The sequence below is a fragment of the Microcebus murinus genome, unplaced genomic scaffold, assembly GCF_040939455.1.
Source record: "Microcebus murinus isolate Inina unplaced genomic scaffold, M.murinus_Inina_mat1.0 scaf006_hap2_Mmur4.0, whole genome shotgun sequence".
Lineage (NCBI taxonomy): Eukaryota > Metazoa > Chordata > Mammalia > Primates > Cheirogaleidae > Microcebus > Microcebus murinus.
In genome coordinates this window covers 957,816-979,710 of record NW_027438952.1, presented here as the reverse complement: position 1 = coordinate 979,710, position 21,895 = coordinate 957,816, and the positions used below count along the sequence as shown (strand labels likewise).

Genomic DNA, 21,895 nt, shown 5'->3' with positions numbered 1-21,895 from the left:
ATATATATATATATCAGTTGGCCAATCAATTTCTTTCTATTTATAGTAGAGACGGGGTCTCGCTCTTGCTCAGGCTGGTTTTGAACTCCTGACCTTGAGCAATCCACCCGCCTCGGCCTCCCAAGAGCTAGGATTACAGGCGTGAGCCACCGCGCCCGGCCTCTATTATTGCATTTTCTTTTCTCTCTCTTTTCAAGCAGATGATGGGGAGTACAAGTATTCAGGTGACATGTGTTGCCCGTGCCCCCCTCCCCCCTGTGTTCTTATTCATTTACCTCTCATGTTGTATACCTCCAGCGTATTGTGGGGGTACCAATGTTAAGGTCGGGTACGTTGCCCTCTCCCAGCCTCCCCCCTCGGGTCATTAGCTTCAAGTGCGCCCATGCCCCAGTCGGTGCGCACCCACCCCATTCCTAATGGATGTGTATGCCCATCCCCTCCCCCCACCCGCCCGACACCCACCCGAGGAAGGGGATTCCTCTCTGTCCACTTAGGTGTCCATCCGTTCGTACCAATTTGCCGGTGAGCGCGCTCACGTGGTGCTCGTGTGTCCATTCTTGGGATACTTGGCTTACTGGAACGGGTTCCAGCTCTGGCCAGGAGAACACGAGAGGTGCCCTCTCACCGCTGCTCCTCACAGCCGAATGGCACTCCGTGGTGTCCACGCGCCACATTTTATTAATGCACTCCTGGATGGATGGGCACTCGGGTCGCTTCCACATCTTTGCGATTGTGAATTGTGCCCTAACTGTAACCCTAACCCTTACCCAGCCCGTCTCCTCTGCCCCTGCCTGACTCGCTCCTCCCCGGCCAGGCCCGTCACTGTCCTGGGCCCCCGCCTGACCGGCTCCTTCCCGCCCGGCCTGTCACCGTCCTCTGCCCCTGCCTGACATGCTCCTTCCCGCCCGGCCTCTCACCGTCCTCGGCCCCTGCCTGACCGGCTGGCTCCTCCGTCGCCTGGGCCTTCCAAGGGCTTGGTGTGGACGCTGCTTCCAGGAAGCCCTCCAGAAACCCGGCAGCAGGGTGGCCGCAGCAGTCTCCAGCAGCCGTCCCTAAGGCGCTTGTGCGGGGATCGTGCCCCCCCCGCTGTGCCCCCTCCCCCCCCCCCCCCGCTGTGCCGTGGGGGGGCCCAGCCTGGTGTCTTGCCTGAGGCCCTGGGGCTGCCGCTCCCCGCAAGGGGAGAGCCCCGGAGGTGGGGACCGCCTCCTGATGGGGACGTACACGCAGCTCTCCACGTCGGATTCCGGGGCTCTCTGTCCTGCCCGAAGGCCCAGCTGGCCTGCGGGTCCTTAGAGTGGCAAAAACATCCGAAAACTGAGACTGAGGGTCCGGTGGGTGTCTGCACTTTTGTGCTGGGCACCCCAGGGAGGCCCGGGGGCTGGCTGGACAACGTGGTCTGCTGGGCGGGGGGTTTGGAGGAGCAACCGATGCCCTTTGCACTTTGGGTAGCAAGGGTCTGAGGTGTCTCTGAGCCCTGTGCCATGTCGGTGGAGGGGTGGGGGCGGGGGGTGGGGGGGAAGAGGAGGAGGAGGAGGTGGGAAGGGCCGGGGCCTGCAGTCCTGTTCCCGGGGTGGCACGGCAAGTGGCTTCTTCCACAGGCTGCTTGGCCTGGGCTCCCTGTACCTGGGCCTTTGGAGGACTGGCCCTGTGCTTGCCAACACTTCCTGCAGGGACCCAGAGCTGGGAGGTGGCGTCTCTCAGCCCTGGGTCGGGCAGAGCCCCAGCGGGCCATGCCCACAACCTCTCTCAGCACCGGTCCCCCAGAAGGCTCCTTTGGGACCAGGATTCTCTTGCGGTGACTCTTTAAGGTCTGGCCCCTGGATGGAGGGGCACCAGGAGTAGAGGAGCAGGAAGGGGAAGGGGGTGGCCATGCGAGGGGACACTTTGCGGCCAAGTCCCAGCTTCAGCCTGATCCTCCTGGGAACCCCGCTCTGAGACAAGGAGCCGGGCTTCGCATTCCCACAGCAGCCAGTCGTGGGCTGAGGACACCTGGGGCGTTGGGAACTCCCTGGCTTCTCCTTGGTTTAACATCTGGAGCTGCTTGGGAATCGCGCCGCCACACACACCCGAGTGCAGGTGTCTTCCGCACAGACTGCGGGCCTCGCTCTTCTGAATGCCGCTAGCTCGCCACCCACCCACGGGTGAACCTGGTCAGGGTGCTTTCTCTCGGGGGCAGACTCTGATCCGGGCGGGCTACCGGTGTCTCTGTTTGCTCGTTTCTTTCTTCCATTTCGGGAAAGGCTTCCTTGCTGGGTGTGGAAATCTCCTATGCCTTCCCTCGCCTATTCTGTCAGCTTTCAAATTCTCTTTCAGTTGCCACCCTCACAGATGGATTAGGAAACTCTTTCCGGTGCACTCATTAGTGAAATGACCTCAAGGAAGCTGGAATCCAATATCTAATCGCCGATTTTTAGCGAGTCCACACGCCAGGGTGGTCGGGGTCCAATGCAGCCCCGGCCAGGCCCAGGCCCCTTGGACTGGGCCACAGGAGGACACAGAGGAGGGTCCCGGCCCCCACGGTAGCGGTGCCGGCAGTTCTCCAAGGGCTTGGGCGTTTTCCAGAGGTGGGAGATGGAGGGGACTGATTTCTTCAGCGCCCCACAAACCACGCCACCCCACCCCACCCCACCCCACCCATGGGACACATCCCCAGAGAGAGATGCCCCATACACTCGCTCCCCTCCCCCTTGCGCTGTGCCCCAGCCCTGGCCCGGGGGAATAGGCGGCAGCCCACCCACAGGGCGGGGGGAGGGGGGCACAGCTGAAAGCGGTTGTGGGGGAGGGCGGCCCCTGGCTGGGGTCAGAGGGCGAGCGCCGGGCGCGTGCGCAGTCAGCGGCGGCGACGCGCTGGGGGTGGGCGGCGGGTAGGTGAAGGAGGCCAGGCGGGGAGAGGAGGGGGGCTGGAAGGTCTCCACCTTGGCGAGTCCAGCCGTGGAGGCGCATCTTGTGTGAGTGTGAGTGAGTGTGAGTGTGTGTGTGTGTAGAGAGAGACAGCCCCCCGCCCCGCCCCGCCCCGCCCATCACCCCGGTCCCTCGGAGCCCGCCGGACCCGGCCGCCGGCGAACTCAACAGGCCCGGCCCGGCGCGGGGCCTGGGGCGGGAGGCGGCGGCGGGGAAGCGCAGAGAGGCTCGGCTTCTTGAGCGGGGCAGGGGCGCCCTCCGCCGTCTAGGGCCACACCACCCTGAACGCCCCCCATCTCCTCTGGTCTCGGAAGCTAAGCAGGGTCGGGCCTCGTTAGTACTTGGATGGGAGACCGCCCGGGAATCCCGGGTGCCGTAGGCGGCGGCTTTTTTTTTTTTTTTGCCTCTCGTTCTGTCCCCTTTCTGGGAGCGCGGCGGCGGCCCGGGGTGGGGGTCACCCCCACCCTCAGCGCCCGCCGCTGTGCCTGGCGCCCCAGCCCGCACCGTGGGGCCTCCTCTTGTCCCAAGCCGCGACACCGCCGCCACGCGGCAGCACGCGTGGCATCTGGACTGTCAGGTCTCAGACCAAAGGTCTGCTCTGTGGGAACCGACACGCTGGAGGAAACCTTGAGAGTCTGAGAGGGGAGGGAGTTCCAGAAGAAGGCCAGGATGTCATTTTGAGGGAGTATGTGACCAGAACTCGTCCCGTTGCTTTTGGGGTTCTACGGGCTCCACGTAGGAATCTTTGGTGGTGGCACCTGATGTTGGGGGATCCGGAGTCACACCCAGACCTGCTCCACAGGCCTCCTTTTACTTTTCTCTTCGGATTCATTATTTTTAAAAAGTGTCTCTTACCTCTATTATTGCATTTTCTTTTTTTTTTTTTCTTTTTTTTTTTTTTTTTTTGAGACAGAGTCTCACTTTGTTGTCCAGGCTAGAGTGAGTGCCGTGGCGTCACCCTAGCTCACAGCAACCTCAAACTCCTGGGCTCGAGTGATCCTTCTGCCTCAGCCTCCCGAGTAGCTGGGACTACAGGCATGCGCCACTATGCCCGGCTAATTTTTTTTTATATATATATATATATCAGTTGGCCAATCAATTTCTTTCTATTTATAGTAGAGACGGGGTCTCGCTCTTGCTCAGGCTGGTTTTGAACTCCTGACCTTGAGCAATCCACCCGCCTCGGCCTCCCAAGAGCTAGGATTACAGGCGTGAGCCACCGCGCCCGGCCTCTATTATTGCATTTTCTTTTCTCTCTCTTTTCAAGCAGATGATGGGAGTACAAGTATTCAGGTGACATGTGTTGCCCGTGCCCCCCTCCCCCCTGTGTTCTTATTCATTTACCTCTCATGTTGTATACCTCCAGCGTATTGTGGGGGTACCAATGTTAAGGTCGGGTACGTTGCCCTCTCCCAGCCTCCCCCCTCGGGTCATTAGCTTCAAGTGCGCCCATGCCCCAGTCGGTGCGCACCCACCCCATTCCTAATGGATGTGTATGCCCATCCCCTCCCCCCACCCGCCCGACACCCACCCGAGGAAGGGGATTCCTCTCTGTCCACTTAGGTGTCCATCCGTTCGTACCAATTTGCCGGTGAGCGCGCTCACGTGGTGCTCGTGTGTCCATTCTTGGGATACTTGGCTTACTGGAACGGGTTCCAGCTCTGGCCAGGAGAACACGAGAGGTGCCCTCTCACCGCTGCTCCTCACAGCCGAATGGCACTCCGTGGTGTCCACGCGCCACATTTTATTAATGCACTCCTGGATGGATGGGCACTCGGGTCACTTCCACATCTTTGCGATTGTGAATTGTGCCCTAACTGTAACCCTAACCCTTACCCAGCCCGTCTCCTCTGCCCCTGCCTGACTCGCTCCTCCCCGGCCAGGCCCGTCACTGTCCTGGGCCCCCGCCTGACCGGCTCCTTCCCGCCCGGCCTGTCACCGTCCTCTGCCCCTGCCTGACATGCTCCTTCCCGCCCGGCCTCTCACCGTCCTCGGCCCCTGCCTGACCGGCTGGCTCCTCCGTCGCCTGGGCCTTCCAAGGGCTTGGTGTGGACGCTGCTTCCAGGAAGCCCTCCAGAAACCCGGCAGCAGGGTGGCCGCAGCAGTCTCCAGCAGCCGTCCCTAAGGCGCTTGTGCGGGGAACGTGCCCCCCCGCTGTGCCCCCTCCCCCCCCCCCCCCCCCCCCGCTGTGCCGTGGGGGGGCCCAGCCTGGTGTCTTGCCTGAGGCCCTGGGGCTGCCGCTCCCCGCAAGGGGAGAGCCCCGGAGGTGGGGACCGCCTCCTGATGGGGACGTACACGCAGCTCTCCACGTCGGATTCCGGGGCTCTCTGTCCTGCCCGAAGGCCCAGCTGGCCTGCGGGTCCTTAGAGTGGCAAAAACATCCGAAAACTGAGACTGAGGGTCCGGTGGGTGTCTGCACTTTTGTGCTGGGCACCCCAGGGAGGCCCGGGGGCTGGCTGGACAACGTGGTCTGCTGGGCGGGGGGTTTGGAGGAGCAACCGATGCCCTTTGCACTTTGGGTAGCAAGGGTCTGAGGTGTCTCTGAGCCCTGTGCCATGTCGGTGGAGGGGTGGGGGCGGGGGGTGGGGGGGAAGAGGAGGAGGAGGAGGTGGGAAGGGCCGGGGCCTGCAGTCCTGTTCCCGGGGTGGCACGGCAAGTGGCTTCTTCCACAGGCTGCTTGGCCTGGGCTCCCTGTACCTGGGCCTTTGGAGGACTGGCCCTGTGCTTGCCAACACTTCCTGCAGGGACCCAGAGCTGGGAGGTGGCGTCTCTCAGCCCTGGGTCGGGCAGAGCCCCAGCGGGCCATGCCCACAACCTCTCTCAGCACCGGTCCCCCAGAAGGCTCCTTTGGGACCAGGATTCTCTTGCGGTGACTCTTTAAGGTCTGGCCCCTGGATGGAGGGGCACCAGGAGTAGAGGAGCAGGAAGGGGAAGGGGGTGGCCATGCGAGGGGACACTTTGCGGCCAAGTCCCAGCTTCAGCCTGATCCTCCTGGGAACCCCGCTCTGAGACAAGGAGCCGGGCTTCGCATTCCCACAGCAGCCAGTCGTGGGCTGAGGACACCTGGGGCGTTGGGAACTCCCTGGCTTCTCCTTGGTTTAACATCTGGAGCTGCTTGGGAATCGCGCCGCCACACACACCCGAGTGCAGGTGTCTTCCGCACAGACTGCGGGCCTCGCTCTTCTGAATGCCGCTAGCTCGCCACCCACCCACGGGTGAACCTGGTCAGGGTGCTTTCTCTCGGGGGCAGACTCTGATCCGGGCGGGCTACCGGTGTCTCTGTTTGCTCGTTTCTTTCTTCCATTTCGGGAAAGGCTTCCTTGCTGGGTGTGGAAATCTCCTATGCCTTCCCTCGCCTATTCTGTCAGCTTTCAAATTCTCTTTCAGTTGCCACCCTCACAGATGGATTAGGAAACTCTTTCCGGTGCACTCATTAGTGAAATGACCTCAAGGAAGCTGGAATCCAATATCTAATCGCCGATTTTTAGCGAGTCCACACGCCAGGGTGGTCGGGGTCCAATGCAGCCCCGGCCAGGCCCAGGCCCCTTGGACTGGGCCACAGGAGGACACAGAGGAGGGTCCCGGCCCCCACGGTAGCGGTGCCGGCAGTTCTCCAAGGGCTTGGGCGTTTTCCAGAGGTGGGAGATGGAGGGGACTGATTTCTTCAGCGCCCCACAAACCACGCCACCCCACCCCACCCCACCCCACCCATGGGACACATCCCCAGAGAGAGATGCCCCATACACTCGCTCCCCTCCCCCTTGCGCTGTGCCCCAGCCCTGGCCCGGGGGAATAGGCGGCAGCCCACCCACAGGGCGGGGGGAGGGGGGCACAGCTGAAAGCGGTTGTGGGGGAGGGCGGCCCCTGGCTGGGGTCAGAGGGCGAGCGCCGGGCGCGTGCGCAGTCAGCGGCGGCGACGCGCTGGGGGTGGGCGGCGGGTAGGTGAAGGAGGCCAGGCGGGGAGAGGAGGGGGGCTGGAAGGTCTCCACCTTGGCGAGTCCAGCCGTGGAGGCGCATCTTGTGTGAGTGTGAGTGAGTGTGAGTGTGTGTGTGTGTAGAGAGAGACAGCCCCCCGCCCCGCCCCGCCCCGCCCATCACCCCGGTCCCTCGGAGCCCGCCGGACCCGGCCGCCGGCGAACTCAACAGGCCCGGCCCGGCGCGGGGCCTGGGGCGGGAGGCGGCGGCGGGGAAGCGCAGAGAGGCTCGGCTTCTTGAGCGGGGCAGGGGCGCCCTCCGCCGTCTAGGGCCACACCACCCTGAACGCCCCCCATCTCCTCTGGTCTCGGAAGCTAAGCAGGGTCGGGCCTCGTTAGTACTTGGATGGGAGACCGCCCGGGAATCACGGGTGCCCTAGGCGGCGGCTTTTTTTTTTTTTTTGCCTCTCGTTCTGTCCCCTTTCTGGGAGCGCGGCGGCGGCCCGGGGTGGGGGTCACCCCCACCCTCAGCGCCCGCCGCTGTGCCTGGCGCCCCAGCCCGCACCGTGGGGCCTCCTCTTGTCCCAAGCCGCGACACCGCCGCCACGCGGCAGCACGCGTGGCATCTGGACTGTCAGGTCTCAGACCAAAGGTCTGCTCTGTGGGAACCGACACGCTGGAGGAAACCTTGAGAGTCTGAGAGGGGAGGGAGTTCCAGAAGAAGGCCAGGATGTCATTTTGAGGGAGTATGTGACCAGAACTCGTCCCGTTGCTTTTGGGGTTCTACGGGCTCCACGTAGGAATCTTTGGTGGTGGCACCTGATGTTGGGGGATCCGGAGTCACACCCAGACCTGCTCCACAGGCCTCCTTTTACTTTTCTCTTCGGATTCATTATTTTTAAAAAGTGTCTCTTACCTCTATTATTGCATTTTCTTTTTTTTTTTTTTCTTTTTTTTTTTTTTTTTTTGAGACAGAGTCTCACTTTGTTGTCCAGGCTAGAGTGAGTGCCGTGGCGTCACCCTAGCTCACAGCAACCTCAAACTCCTGGGCTCGAGTGATCCTTCTGCCTCAGCCTCCCGAGTAGCTGGGACTACAGGCATGCGCCACTATGCCCGGCTAATTTTTTTTTATATATATATATATATCAGTTGGCCAATCAATTTCTTTCTATTTATAGTAGAGACGGGGTCTCGCTCTTGCTCAGGCTGGTTTTGAACTCCTGACCTTGAGCAATCCACCCGCCTCGGCCTCCCAAGAGCTAGGATTACAGGCGTGAGCCACCGCGCCCGGCCTCTATTATTGCATTTTCTTTTCTCTCTCTTTTCAAGCAGATGATGGGAGTACAAGTATTCAGGTGACATGTGTTGCCCGTGCCCCCCTCCCCCCTGTGTTCTTATTCATTTACCTCTCATGTTGTATACCTCCAGCGTATTGTGGGGGTACCAATGTTAAGGTCGGGTACGTTGCCCTCTCCCAGCCTCCCCCCTCGGGTCATTAGCTTCAAGTGCGCCCATGCCCCAGTCGGTGCGCACCCACCCCATTCCTAATGGATGTGTATGCCCATCCCCTCCCCCCACCCGCCCGACACCCACCCGAGGAAGGGGATTCCTCTCTGTCCACTTAGGTGTCCATCCGTTCGTACCAATTTGCCGGTGAGCGCGCTCACGTGGTGCTCGTGTGTCCATTCTTGGGATACTTGGCTTACTGGAACGGGTTCCAGCTCTGGCCAGGAGAACACGAGAGGTGCCCTCTCACCGCTGCTCCTCACAGCCGAATGGCACTCCGTGGTGTCCACGCGCCACATTTTATTAATGCACTCCTGGATGGATGGGCACTCGGGTCGCTTCCACATCTTTGCGATTGTGAATTGTGCCCTAACTGTAACCCTAACCCTTACCCAGCCCGTCTCCTCTGCCCCTGCCTGACTCGCTCCTCCCCGGCCAGGCCCGTCACTGTCCTGGGCCCCCGCCTGACCGGCTCCTTCCCGCCCGGCCTGTCACCGTCCTCTGCCCCTGCCTGACATGCTCCTTCCCGCCCGGCCTCTCACCGTCCTCGGCCCCTGCCTGACCGGCTGGCTCCTCCGTCGCCTGGGCCTTCCAAGGGCTTGGTGTGGACGCTGCTTCCAGGAAGCCCTCCAGAAACCCGGCAGCAGGGTGGCCGCAGCAGTCTCCAGCAGCCGTCCCTAAGGCGCTTGTGCGGGGAACGTGCCCCCCCGCTGTGCCCCCTCCCCCCCCCCCCCGCTGTGCCGTGGGGGGGCCCAGCCTGGTGTCTTGCCTGAGGCCCTGGGGCTGCCGCTCCCCGCAAGGGGAGAGCCCCGGAGGTGGGGACCGCCTCCTGATGGGGACGTACACGCAGCTCTCCACGTCGGATTCCGGGGCTCTCTGTCCTGCCCGAAGGCCCAGCTGGCCTGCGGGTCCTTAGAGTGGCAAAAACATCCGAAAACTGAGACTGAGGGTCCGGTGGGTGTCTGCACTTTTGTGCTGGGCACCCCAGGGAGGCCCGGGGGCTGGCTGGACAACGTGGTCTGCTGGGCGGGGGGTTTGGAGGAGCAACCGATGCCCTTTGCACTTTGGGTAGCAAGGGTCTGAGGTGTCTCTGAGCCCTGTGCCATGTCGGTGGAGGGGTGGGGGCGGGGGGTGGGGGGGAAGAGGAGGAGGAGGAGGTGGGAAGGGCCGGGGCCTGCAGTCCTGTTCCCGGGGTGGCACGGCAAGTGGCTTCTTCCACAGGCTGCTTGGCCTGGGCTCCCTGTACCTGGGCCTTTGGAGGACTGGCCCTGTGCTTGCCAACACTTCCTGCAGGGACCCAGAGCTGGGAGGTGGCGTCTCTCAGCCCTGGGTCGGGCAGAGCCCCAGCGGGCCATGCCCACAACCTCTCTCAGCACCGGTCCCCCAGAAGGCTCCTTTGGGACCAGGATTCTCTTGCGGTGACTCTTTAAGGTCTGGCCCCTGGATGGAGGGGCACCAGGAGTAGAGGAGCAGGAAGGGGAAGGGGGTGGCCATGCGAGGGGACACTTTGCGGCCAAGTCCCAGCTTCAGCCTGATCCTCCTGGGAACCCCGCTCTGAGACAAGGAGCCGGGCTTCGCATTCCCACAGCAGCCAGTCGTGGGCTGAGGACACCTGGGGCGTTGGGAACTCCCTGGCTTCTCCTTGGTTTAACATCTGGAGCTGCTTGGGAATCGCGCCGCCACACACACCCGAGTGCAGGTGTCTTCCGCACAGACTGCGGGCCTCGCTCTTCTGAATGCCGCTAGCTCGCCACCCACCCACGGGTGAACCTGGTCAGGGTGCTTTCTCTCGGGGGCAGACTCTGATCCGGGCGGGCTACCGGTGTCTCTGTTTGCTCGTTTCTTTCTTCCATTTCGGGAAAGGCTTCCTTGCTGGGTGTGGAAATCTCCTATGCCTTCCCTCGCCTATTCTGTCAGCTTTCAAATTCTCTTTCAGTTGCCACCCTCACAGATGGATTAGGAAACTCTTTCCGGTGCACTCATTAGTGAAATGACCTCAAGGAAGCTGGAATCCAATATCTAATGGCCGATTTTTGGCGAGTCCACACGCCAGGGTGGTCGGGGTCCAATGCAGCCCCGGCCAGGCCCAGGCCCCTTGGACTGGGCCACAGGAGGACACAGAGGAGGGTCCCGGCCCCCACGGTAGCGGTGCCGGCAGTTCTCCAAGGGCTTGGGCGTTTTCCAGAGGTGGGAGATGGAGGGGACTGATTTCTTCAGCGCCCCACAAACCACGCCACCCCACCCCACCCCACCCCACCCATGGGACACATCCCCAGAGAGAGATGCCCCATACACTCGCTCCCCTCCCCCTTGCGCTGTGCCCCAGCCCTGGCCCGGGGGAATAGGCGGCAGCCCACCCACAGGGCGGGGGGAGGGGGGCACAGCTGAAAGCGGTTGTGGGGGAGGGCGGCCCCTGGCTGGGGTCAGAGGGCGAGCGCCGGGCGCGTGCGCAGTCAGCGGCGGCGACGCGCTGGGGGTGGGCGGCGGGTAGGTGAAGGAGGCCAGGCGGGGAGAGGAGGGGGGCTGGAAGGTCTCCACCTTGGCGAGTCCAGCCGTGGAGGCGCATCTTGTGTGAGTGTGAGTGAGTGTGAGTGTGTGTGTGTGTAGAGAGAGACAGCCCCCCGCCCCGCCCCGCCCCGCCCATCACCCCGGTCCCTCGGAGCCCGCCGGACCCGGCCGCCGGCGAACTCAACAGGCCCGGCCCGGCGCGGGGCCTGGGGCGGGAGGCGGCGGCGGGGAAGCGCAGAGAGGCTCGGCTTCTTGAGCGGGGCAGGGGCGCCCTCCGCCGTCTAGGGCCACACCACCCTGAACGCCCCCCATCTCCTCTGGTCTCGGAAGCTAAGCAGGGTCGGGCCTCGTTAGTACTTGGATGGGAGACCGCCCGGGAATCACGGGTGCCCTAGGCGGCGGCTTTTTTTTTTTTTTTGCCTCTCGTTCTGTCCCCTTTCTGGGAGCGCGGCGGCGGCCCGGGGTGGGGGTCACCCCCACCCTCAGCGCCCGCCGCTGTGCCTGGCGCCCCAGCCCGCACCGTGGGGCCTCCTCTTGTCCCAAGCCGCGACACCGCCGCCACGCGGCAGCACGCGTGGCATCTGGACTGTCAGGTCTCAGACCAAAGGTCTGCTCTGTGGGAACCGACACGCTGGAGGAAACCTTGAGAGTCTGAGAGGGGAGGGAGTTCCAGAAGAAGGCCAGGATGTCATTTTGAGGGAGTATGTGACCAGAACTCGTCCCGTTGCTTTTGGGGTTCTACGGGCTCCACGTAGGAATCTTTGGTGGTGGCACCTGATGTTGGGGGATCCGGAGTCACACCCAGACCTGCTCCACAGGCCTCCTTTTACTTTTCTCTTCGGATTCATTATTTTTAAAAAGTGTCTCTTACCTCTATTATTGCATTTTCTTTTTTTTTTTTTCTTTTTTTTTTTTTTTTTTTGAGACAGAGTCTCACTTTGTTGTCCAGGCTAGAGTGAGTGCCGTGGCGTCACCCTAGCTCACAGCAACCTCAAACTCCTGGGCTCGAGTGATCCTTCTGCCTCAGCCTCCCGAGTAGCTGGGACTACAGGCATGCGCCACTATGCCCGGCTAATTTTTTTTTATATATATATATATATCAGTTGGCCAATCAATTTCTTTCTATTTATAGTAGAGACGGGGTCTCGCTCTTGCTCAGGCTGGTTTTGAACTCCTGACCTTGAGCAATCCACCCGCCTCGGCCTCCCAAGAGCTAGGATTACAGGCGTGAGCCACCGCGCCCGGCCTCTATTATTGCATTTTCTTTTCTCTCTCTTTTCAAGCAGATGATGGGAGTACAAGTATTCAGGTGACATGTGTTGCCCGTGCCCCCCTCCCCCCTGTGTTCTTATTCATTTACCTCTCATGTTGTATACCTCCAGCGTATTGTGGGGGTACCAATGTTAAGGTCGGGTACGTTGCCCTCTCCCAGCCTCCCCCCTCGGGTCATTAGCTTCAAGTGCGCCCATGCCCCAGTCGGTGCGCACCCACCCCATTCCTAATGGATGTGTATGCCCATCCCCTCCCCCCACCCGCCCGACACCCACCCGAGGAAGGGGATTCCTCTCTGTCCACTTAGGTGTCCATCCGTTCGTACCAATTTGCCGGTGAGCGCGCTCACGTGGTGCTCGTGTGTCCATTCTTGGGATACTTGGCTTACTGGAACGGGTTCCAGCTCTGGCCAGGAGAACACGAGAGGTGCCCTCTCACCGCTGCTCCTCACAGCCGAATGGCACTCCGTGGTGTCCACGCGCCACATTTTATTAATGCACTCCTGGATGGATGGGCACTCGGGTCGCTTCCACATCTTTGCGATTGTGAATTGTGCCCTAACTGTAACCCTAACCCTTACCCAGCCCGTCTCCTCTGCCCCTGCCTGACTCGCTCCTCCCCGGCCAGGCCCGTCACTGTCCTGGGCCCCCGCCTGACCGGCTCCTTCCCGCCCGGCCTGTCACCGTCCTCTGCCCCTGCCTGACATGCTCCTTCCCGCCCGGCCTCTCACCGTCCTCGGCCCCTGCCTGACCGGCTGGCTCCTCCGTCGCCTGGGCCTTCCAAGGGCTTGGTGTGGACGCTGCTTCCAGGAAGCCCTCCAGAAACCCGGCAGCAGGGTGGCCGCAGCAGTCTCCAGCAGCCGTCCCTAAGGCGCTTGTGCGGGGATCGTGCCCCCCCCGCTGTGCCCCCTCCCCCCCCCCCCCCGCTGTGCCGTGGGGGGGCCCAGCCTGGTGTCTTGCCTGAGGCCCTGGGGCTGCCGCTCCCCGCAAGGGGAGAGCCCCGGAGGTGGGGACCGCCTCCTGATGGGGACGTACACGCAGCTCTCCACGTCGGATTCCGGGGCTCTCTGTCCTGCCCGAAGGCCCAGCTGGCCTGCGGGTCCTTAGAGTGGCAAAAACATCCGAAAACTGAGACTGAGGGTCCGGTGGGTGTCTGCACTTTTGTGCTGGGCACCCCAGGGAGGCCCGGGGGCTGGCTGGACAACGTGGTCTGCTGGGCGGGGGGTTTGGAGGAGCAACCGATGCCCTTTGCACTTTGGGTAGCAAGGGTCTGAGGTGTCTCTGAGCCCTGTGCCATGTCGGTGGAGGGGTGGGGGCGGGGGGTGGGGGGGAAGAGGAGGAGGAGGAGGTGGGAAGGGCCGGGGCCTGCAGTCCTGTTCCCGGGGTGGCACGGCAAGTGGCTTCTTCCACAGGCTGCTTGGCCTGGGCTCCCTGTACCTGGGCCTTTGGAGGACTGGCCCTGTGCTTGCCAACACTTCCTGCAGGGACCCAGAGCTGGGAGGTGGCGTCTCTCAGCCCTGGGTCGGGCAGAGCCCCAGCGGGCCATGCCCACAACCTCTCTCAGCACCGGTCCCCCAGAAGGCTCCTTTGGGACCAGGATTCTCTTGCGGTGACTCTTTAAGGTCTGGCCCCTGGATGGAGGGGCACCAGGAGTAGAGGAGCAGGAAGGGGAAGGGGGTGGCCATGCGAGGGGACACTTTGCGGCCAAGTCCCAGCTTCAGCCTGATCCTCCTGGGAACCCCGCTCTGAGACAAGGAGCCGGGCTTCGCATTCCCACAGCAGCCAGTCGTGGGCTGAGGACACCTGGGGCGTTGGGAACTCCCTGGCTTCTCCTTGGTTTAACATCTGGAGCTGCTTGGGAATCGCGCCGCCACACACACCCGAGTGCAGGTGTCTTCCGCACAGACTGCGGGCCTCGCTCTTCTGAATGCCGCTAGCTCGCCACCCACCCACGGGTGAACCTGGTCAGGGTGCTTTCTCTCGGGGGCAGACTCTGATCCGGGCGGGCTACCGGTGTCTCTGTTTGCTCGTTTCTTTCTTCCATTTCGGGAAAGGCTTCCTTGCTGGGTGTGGAAATCTCCTATGCCTTTCCTCGCCTATTCTGTCAGCTTTCAAATTCTCTTTCAGTTGCCACCCTCACAGATGGATTAGGAAACTCTTTCCGGTGCACTCATTAGTGAAATGACCTCAAGGAAGCTGGAATCCAATATCTAATCGCCGATTTTTAGCGAGTCCACACGCCAGGGTGGTCGGGGTCCAATGCAGCCCCGGCCAGGCCCAGGCCCCTTGGACTGGGCCACAGGAGGACACAGAGGAGGGTCCCGGCCCCCACGGTAGCGGTGCCGGCAGTTCTCCAAGGGCTTGGGCGTTTTCCAGAGGTGGGAGATGGAGGGGACTGATTTCTTCAGCGCCCCACAAACCACGCCACCCCACCCCACCCCACCCCACCCATGGGACACATCCCCAGAGAGAGATGCCCCATACACTCGCTCCCCTCCCCCTTGCGCTGTGCCCCAGCCCTGGCCCGGGGGAATAGGCGGCAGCCCACCCACAGGGCGGGGGGAGGGGGGCACAGCTGAAAGCGGTTGTGGGGGAGGGCGGCCCCTGGCTGGGGTCAGAGGGCGAGCGCCGGGCGCGTGCGCAGTCAGCGGCGGCGACGCGCTGGGGGTGGGCGGCGGGTAGGTGAAGGAGGCCAGGCGGGGAGAGGAGGGGGGCTGGAAGGTCTCCACCTTGGCGAGTCCAGCCGTGGAGGCGCATCTTGTGTGAGTGTGAGTGAGTGTGAGTGTGTGTGTGTGTAGAGAGAGACAGCCCCCCGCCCCGCCCCGCCCCGCCCATCACCCCGGTCCCTCGGAGCCCGCCGGACCCGGCCGCCGGCGAACTCAACAGGCCCGGCCCGGCGCGGGGCCTGGGGCGGGAGGCGGCGGCGGGGAAGCGCAGAGAGGCTCGGCTTCTTGAGCGGGGCAGGGGCGCCCTCCGCCGTCTAGGGCCACACCACCCTGAACGCCCCCCATCTCCTCTGGTCTCGGAAGCTAAGCAGGGTCGGGCCTCGTTAGTACTTGGATGGGAGACCGCCCGGGAATCACGGGTGCCCTAGGCGGCGGCTTTTTTTTTTTTTTTGCCTCTCGTTCTGTCCCCTTTCTGGGAGCGCGGCGGCGGCCCGGGGTGGGGGTCACCCCCACCCTCAGCGCCCGCCGCTGTGCCTGGCGCCCCAGCCCGCACCGTGGGGCCTCCTCTTGTCCCAAGCCGCGACACCGCCGCCACGCGGCAGCACGCGTGGCATCTGGACTGTCAGGTCTCAGACCAAAGGTCTGCTCTGTGGGAACCGACACGCTGGAGGAAACCTTGAGAGTCTGAGAGGGGAGGGAGTTCCAGAAGAAGGCCAGGATGTCATTTTGAGGGAGTATGTGACCAGAACTCGTCCCGTTGCTTTTGGGGTTCTACGGGCTCCACGTAGGAATCTTTGGTGGTGGCACCTGATGTTGGGGGATCCGGAGTCACACCCAGACCTGCTCCACAGGCCTCCTTTTACTTTTCTCTTCGGATTCATTATTTTTAAAAAGTGTCTCTTACCTCTATTATTGCATTTTCTTTTTTTTTTTTTTCTTTTTTTTTTTTTTTTTTTGAGACAGAGTCTCACTTTGTTGTCCAGGCTAGAGTGAGTGCCGTGGCGTCACCCTAGCTCACAGCAACCTCAAACTCCTGGGCTCGAGTGATCCTTCTGCCTCAGCCTCCCGAGTAGCTGGGACTACAGGCATGCGCCACTATGCCCGGCTAATTTTTTTTTATATATATATATATATCAGTTGGCCAATCAATTTCTTTCTATTTATAGTAGAGACGGGGTCTCGCTCTTGCTCAGGCTGGTTTTGAACTCCTGACCTTGAGCAATCCACCCGCCTCGGCCTCCCAAGAGCTAGGATTACAGGCGTGAGCCACCGCGCCCGGCCTCTATTATTGCATTTTCTTTTCTCTCTCTTTTCAAGCAGATGATGGGAGTACAAGTATTCAGGTGACATGTGTTGCCCGTGCCCCCCTCCCCCCTGTGTTCTTATTCATTTACCTCTCATGTTGTATACCTCCAGCGTATTGTGGGGGTACCAATGTTAAGGTCGGGTACGTTGCCCTCTCCCAGCCTCCCCCCTCGGGTCATTAGCTTCAAGTGCGCCCATGCCCCAGTCGGTGCGCACCCACCCCATTCCTAATGGATGTGTATGCCCATCCCCTCCCCCCACCCGCCCGACACCCACCCGAGGAAGGGGATTCCTCTCTGTCCACTTAGGTGTCCATCCGTTCGTACCAATTTGCCGGTGAGCGCGCTCACGTGGTGCTCGTGTGTCCATTCTTGGGATACTTGGCTTACTGGAACGGGTTCCAGCTCTGGCCAGGAGAACACGAGAGGTGCCCTCTCACCGCTGCTCCTCACAGCCGAATGGCACTCCGTGGTGTCCACGCGCCACATTTTATTAATGCACTCCTGGATGGATGGGCACTCGGGTCGCTTCCACATCTTTGCGATTGTGAATTGTGCCCTAACTGTAACCCTAACCCTTACCCAGCCCGTCTCCTCTGCCCCTGCCTGACTCGCTCCTCCCCGGCCAGGCCCGTCACTGTCCTGGGCCCCCGCCTGACCGGCTCCTTCCCGCCCGGCCTGTCACCGTCCTCTGCCCCTGCCTGACATGCTCCTTCCCGCCCGGCCTCTCACCGTCCTCGGCCCCTGCCTGACCGGCTGGCTCCTCCGTCGCCTGGGCCTTCCAAGGGCTTGGTGTGGACGCTGCTTCCAGGAAGCCCTCCAGAAACCCGGCAGCAGGGTGGCCGCAGCAGTCTCCAGCAGCCGTCCCTAAGGCGCTTGTGCGGGGATCGTGCCCCCCCCGCTGTGCCCCCTCCCCCCCCCCCCCCGCTGTGCCGTGGGGGGGCCCAGCCTGGTGTCTTGCCTGAGGCCCTGGGGCTGCCGCTCCCCGCAAGGGGAGAGCCCCGGAGGTGGGGACCGCCTCCTGATGGGGACGTACACGCAGCTCTCCACGTCGGATTCCGGGGCTCTCTGTCCTGCCCGAAGGCCCAGCTGGCCTGCGGGTCCTTAGAGTGGCAAAAACATCCGAAAACTGAGACTGAGGGTCCGGTGGGTGTCTGCACTTTTGTGCTGGGCACCCCAGGGAGGCCCGGGGGCTGGCTGGACAACGTGGTCTGCTGGGCGGGGGGTTTGGAGGAGCAACCGATGCCCTTTGCACTTTGGGTAGCAAGGGTCTGAGGTGTCTCTGAGCCCTGTGCCATGTCGGTGGAGGGGTGGGGGCGGGGGGTGGGGGGGAAGAGGAGGAGGAGGAGGTGGGAAGGGCCGGGGCCTGCAGTCCTGTTCCCGGGGTGGCACGGCAAGTGGCTTCTTCCACAGGCTGCTTGGCCTGGGCTCCCTGTACCTGGGCCTTTGGAGGACTGGCCCTGTGCTTGCCAACACTTCCTGCAGGGACCCAGAGCTGGGAGGTGGCGTCTCTCAGCCCTGGGTCGGGCAGAGCCCCAGCGGGCCATGCCCACAACCTCTCTCAGCACCGGTCCCCCAGAAGGCTCCTTTGGGACCAGGATTCTCTTGCGGTGACTCTTTAAGGTCTGGCCCCTGGATGGAGGGGCACCAGGAGTAGAGGAGCAGGAAGGGGAAGGGGGTGGCCATGCGAGGGGACACTTTGCGGCCAAGTCCCAGCTTCAGCCTGATCCTCCTGGGAACCCCGCTCTGAGACAAGGAGCCGGGCTTCGCATTCCCACAGCAGCCAGTCGTGGGCTGAGGACACCTGGGGCGTTGGGAACTCCCTGGCTTCTCCTTGGTTTAACATCTGGAGCTGCTTGGGAATCGCGCCGCCACACACACCCGAGTGCAGGTGTCTTCCGCACAGACTGCGGGCCTCGCTCTTCTGAATGCCGCTAGCTCGCCACCCACCCACGGGTGAACCTGGTCAGGGTGCTTTCTCTCGGGGGCAGACTCTGATCCGGGCGGGCTACCGGTGTCTCTGTTTGCTCGTTTCTTTCTTCCATTTCGGGAAAGGCTTCCTTGCTGGGTGTGGAAATCTCCTATGCCTTCCCTCGCCTATTCTGTCAGCTTTCAAATTCTCTTTCAGTTGCCACCCTCACAGATGGATTAGGAAACTCTTTCCGGTGCACTCATTAGTGAAATGACCTCAAGGAAGCTGGAATCCAATATCTAATGGCCGATTTTTGGCGAGTCCACACGCCAGGGTGGTCGGGGTCCAATGCAGCCCCGGCCAGGCCCAGGCCCCTTGGACTGGGCCACAGGAGGACACAGAGGAGGGTCCCGGCCCCCACGGTAGCGGTGCCGGCAGTTCTCCAAGGGCTTGGGCGTTTTCCAGAGGTGGGAGATGGAGGGGACTGATTTCTTCAGCGCCCCACAAACCACGCCACCCCACCCCACCCCACCCCACCCATGGGACACATCCCCAGAGAGAGATGCCCCATACACTCGCTCCCCTCCCCCTTGCGCTGTGCCCCAGCCCTGGCCCGGGGGAATAGGCGGCAGCCCACCCACAGGGCGGGGGGAGGGGGGCACAGCTGAAAGCGGTTGTGGGGGAGGGCGGCCCCTGGCTGGGGTCAGAGGGCGAGCGCCGGGCGCGTGCGCAGTCAGCGGCGGCGACGCGCTGGGGGTGGGCGGCGGGTAGGTGAAGGAGGCCAGGCGGGGAGAGGAGGGGGGCTGGAAGGTCTCCACCTTGGCGAGTCCAGCCGTGGAGGCGCATCTTGTGTGAGTGTGAGTGAGTGTGAGTGTGTGTGTGTGTAGAGAGAGACAGCCCCCCGCCCCGCCCCGCCCCGCCCATCACCCCGGTCCCTCGGAGCCCGCCGGACCCGGCCGCCGGCGAACTCAACAGGCCCGGCCCGGCGCGGGGCCTGGGGCGGGAGGCGGCGGCGGGGAAGCGCAGAGAGGCTCGGCTTCTTGAGCGGGGCAGGGGCGCCCTCCGCCGTCTAGGGCCACACCACCCTGAACGCCCCCCATCTCCTCTGGTCTCGGAAGCTAAGCAGGGTCGGGCCTCGTTAGTACTTGGATGGGAGACCGCCCGGGAATCACGGGTGCCCTAGGCGGCGGCTTTTTTTTTTTTTTTGCCTCTCGTTCTGTCCCCTTTCTGGGAGCGCGGCGGCGGCCCGGGGTGGGGGTCACCCCCACCCTCAGCGCCCGCCGCTGTGCCTGGCGCCCCAGCCCGCACCGTGGGGCCTCCTCTTGTCCCAAGCCGCGACACCGCCGCCACGCGGCAGCACGCGTGGCATCTGGACTGTCAGGTCTCAGACCAAAGGTCTGCTCTGTGGGAACCGACACGCTGGAGGAAACCTTGAGAGTCTGAGAGGGGAGGGAGTTCCAGAAGAAGGCCAGGATGTCATTTTGAGGGAGTATGTGACCAGAACTCGTCCCGTTGCTTTTGGGGTTCTACGGGCTCCACGTAGGAATCTTTGGTGGTGGCACCTGATGTTGGGGGATCCGGAGTCACACCCAGACCTGCTCCACAGGCCTCCTTTTACTTTTCTCTTCGGATTCATTATTTTTAAAAAGTGTCTCTTACCTCTATTATTGCATTTTCTTTTTTTTTTTTTTCTTTTTTTTTTTTTTTTTTTGAGACAGAGTCTCACTTTGTTGTCCAGGCTAGAGTGAGTGCCGTGGCGTCACCCTAGCTCACAGCAACCTCAAACTCCTGGGCTCGAGTGATCCTTCTGCCTCAGCCTCCCGAGTAGCTGGGACTACAGGCATGCGCCACTATGCCCGGCTAATTTTTTTTTATATATATATATATATCAGTTGGCCAATCAATTTCTTTCTATTTATAGTAGAGACGGGGTCTCGCTCTTGCTCAGGCTGGTTTTGAACTCCTGACCTTGAGCAATCCACCCGCCTCGGCCTCCCAAGAGCTAGGATTACAGGCGTGAGCCACCGCGCCCGGCCTCTATTATTGCATTTTCTTTTCTCTCTCTTTTCAAGCAGATGATGGGAGTACAAGTATTCAGGTGACATGTGTTGCCCGTGCCCCCCTCCCCCCTGTGTTCTTATTCATTTACCTCTCATGTTGTATACCTCCAGCGTATTGTGGGGGTACCAATGTTAAGGTCGGGTACGTTGCCCTCTCCCAGCCTCCCCCCTCGGGTCATTAGCTTCAAGTGCGCCCATGCCCCAGTCGGTGCGCACCCACCCCATTCCTAATGGATGTGTATGCCCATCCCCTCCCCCCACCCGCCCGACACCCACCCGAGGAAGGGGATTCCTCTCTGTCCACTTAGGTGTCCATCCGTTCGTACCAATTTGCCGGTGAGCGCGCTCACGTGGTGCTCGTGTGTCCATTCTTGGGATACTTGGCTTACTGGAACGGGTTCCAGCTCTGGCCAGGAGAACACGAGAGGTGCCCTCTCACCGCTGCTCCTCACAGCCGAATGGCACTCCGTGGTGTCCACGCGCCACATTTTATTAATGCACTCCTGGATGGATGGGCACTCGGGTCGCTTCCACATCTTTGCGATTGTGAATTGTGCCCTAACTGTAACCCTAACCCTTACCCAGCCCGTCTCCTCTGCCCCTGCCTGACTCGCTCCTCCCCGGCCAGGCCCGTCACTGTCCTGGGCCCCCGCCTGACCGGCTCCTTCCCGCCCGGCCTGTCACCGTCCTCTGCCCCTGCCTGACATGCTCCTTCCCGCCCGGCCTCTCACCGTCCTCGGCCCCTGCCTGACCGGCTGGCTCCTCCGTCGCCTGGGCCTTCCAAGGGCTTGGTGTGGACGCTGCTTCCAGGAAGCCCTCCAGAAACCCGGCAGCAGGGTGGCCGCAGCAGTCTCCAGCAGCCGTCCCTAAGGCGCTTGTGCGGGGATCGTGCCCCCCCGCTGTGCCCCCTCCCCCCCCCCCCCCCCGCTGTGCCGTGGGGGGGCCCAGCCTGGTGTCTTGCCTGAGGCCCTGGGGCTGCCGCTCCCCGCAAGGGGAGAGCCCCGGAGGTGGGGACCGCCTCCTGATGGGGACGTACACGCAGCTCTCCACGTCGGATTCCGGGGCTCTCTGTCCTGCCCGAAGGCCCAGCTGGCCTGCGGGTCCTTAGAGTGGCAAAAACATCCGAAAACTGAGACTGAGGGTCCGGTGGGTGTCTGCACTTTTGTGCTGGGCACCCCAGGGAGGCCCGGGGGCTGGCTGGACAACGTGGTCTGCTGGGCGGGGGGTTTGGAGGAGCAACCGATGCCCTTTGCACTTTGGGTAGCAAGGGTCTGAGGTGTCTCTGAGCCCTGTGCCATGTCGGTGGAGGGGTGGGGGCGGGGGGTGGGGGGGAAGAGGAGGAGGAGGAGGTGGGAAGGGCCGGGGCCTGCAGTCCTGTTCCCGGGGTGGCACGGCAAGTGGCTTCTTCCACAGGCTGCTTGGCCTGGGCTCCCTGTACCTGGGCCTTTGGAGGACTGGCCCTGTGCTTGCCAACACTTCCTGCAGGGACCCAGAGCTGGGAGGTGGCGTCTCTCAGCCCTGGGTCGGGCAGAGCCCCAGCGGGCCATGCCCACAACCTCTCTCAGCACCGGTCCCCCAGAAGGCTCCTTTGGGACCAGGATTCTCTTGCGGTGACTCTTTAAGGTCTGGCCCCTGGATGGAGGGGCACCAGGAGTAGAGGAGCAGGAAGGGGAAGGGGGTGGCCATGCGAGGGGACACTTTGCGGCCAAGTCCCAGCTTCAGCCTGATCCTCCTGGGAACCCCGCTCTGAGACAAGGAGCCGGGCTTCGCATTCCCACAGCAGCCAGTCGTGGGCTGAGGACACCTGGGGCGTTGGGAACTCCCTGGCTTCTCCTTGGTTTAACATCTGGAGC

General features: G+C 62.5%; 5 pseudogenes; all 5 read left to right on the top strand.

Moving 5' to 3' along the window:
• Positions 1-3,164: 3,164 nt before the first annotated feature.
• On the top strand, positions 3,165-3,283 carry LOC142866587 (uncharacterized; annotated as a pseudogene).
• Positions 3,284-7,139: 3,856 nt separating this feature from the next.
• LOC142866625 (uncharacterized) lies at positions 7,140-7,258 on the top strand (annotated as a pseudogene).
• Positions 7,259-11,108: 3,850 nt separating this feature from the next.
• Positions 11,109-11,227, top strand: LOC142866624 (uncharacterized; annotated as a pseudogene).
• A 3,851-nt stretch (positions 11,228-15,078) lies between these two features.
• On the top strand, positions 15,079-15,197 carry LOC142866623 (uncharacterized; annotated as a pseudogene).
• Positions 15,198-19,049: 3,852 nt separating this feature from the next.
• On the top strand, positions 19,050-19,168 carry LOC142866621 (uncharacterized; annotated as a pseudogene).
• The last annotated feature ends 2,727 nt before the right edge of the window (positions 19,169-21,895 follow it).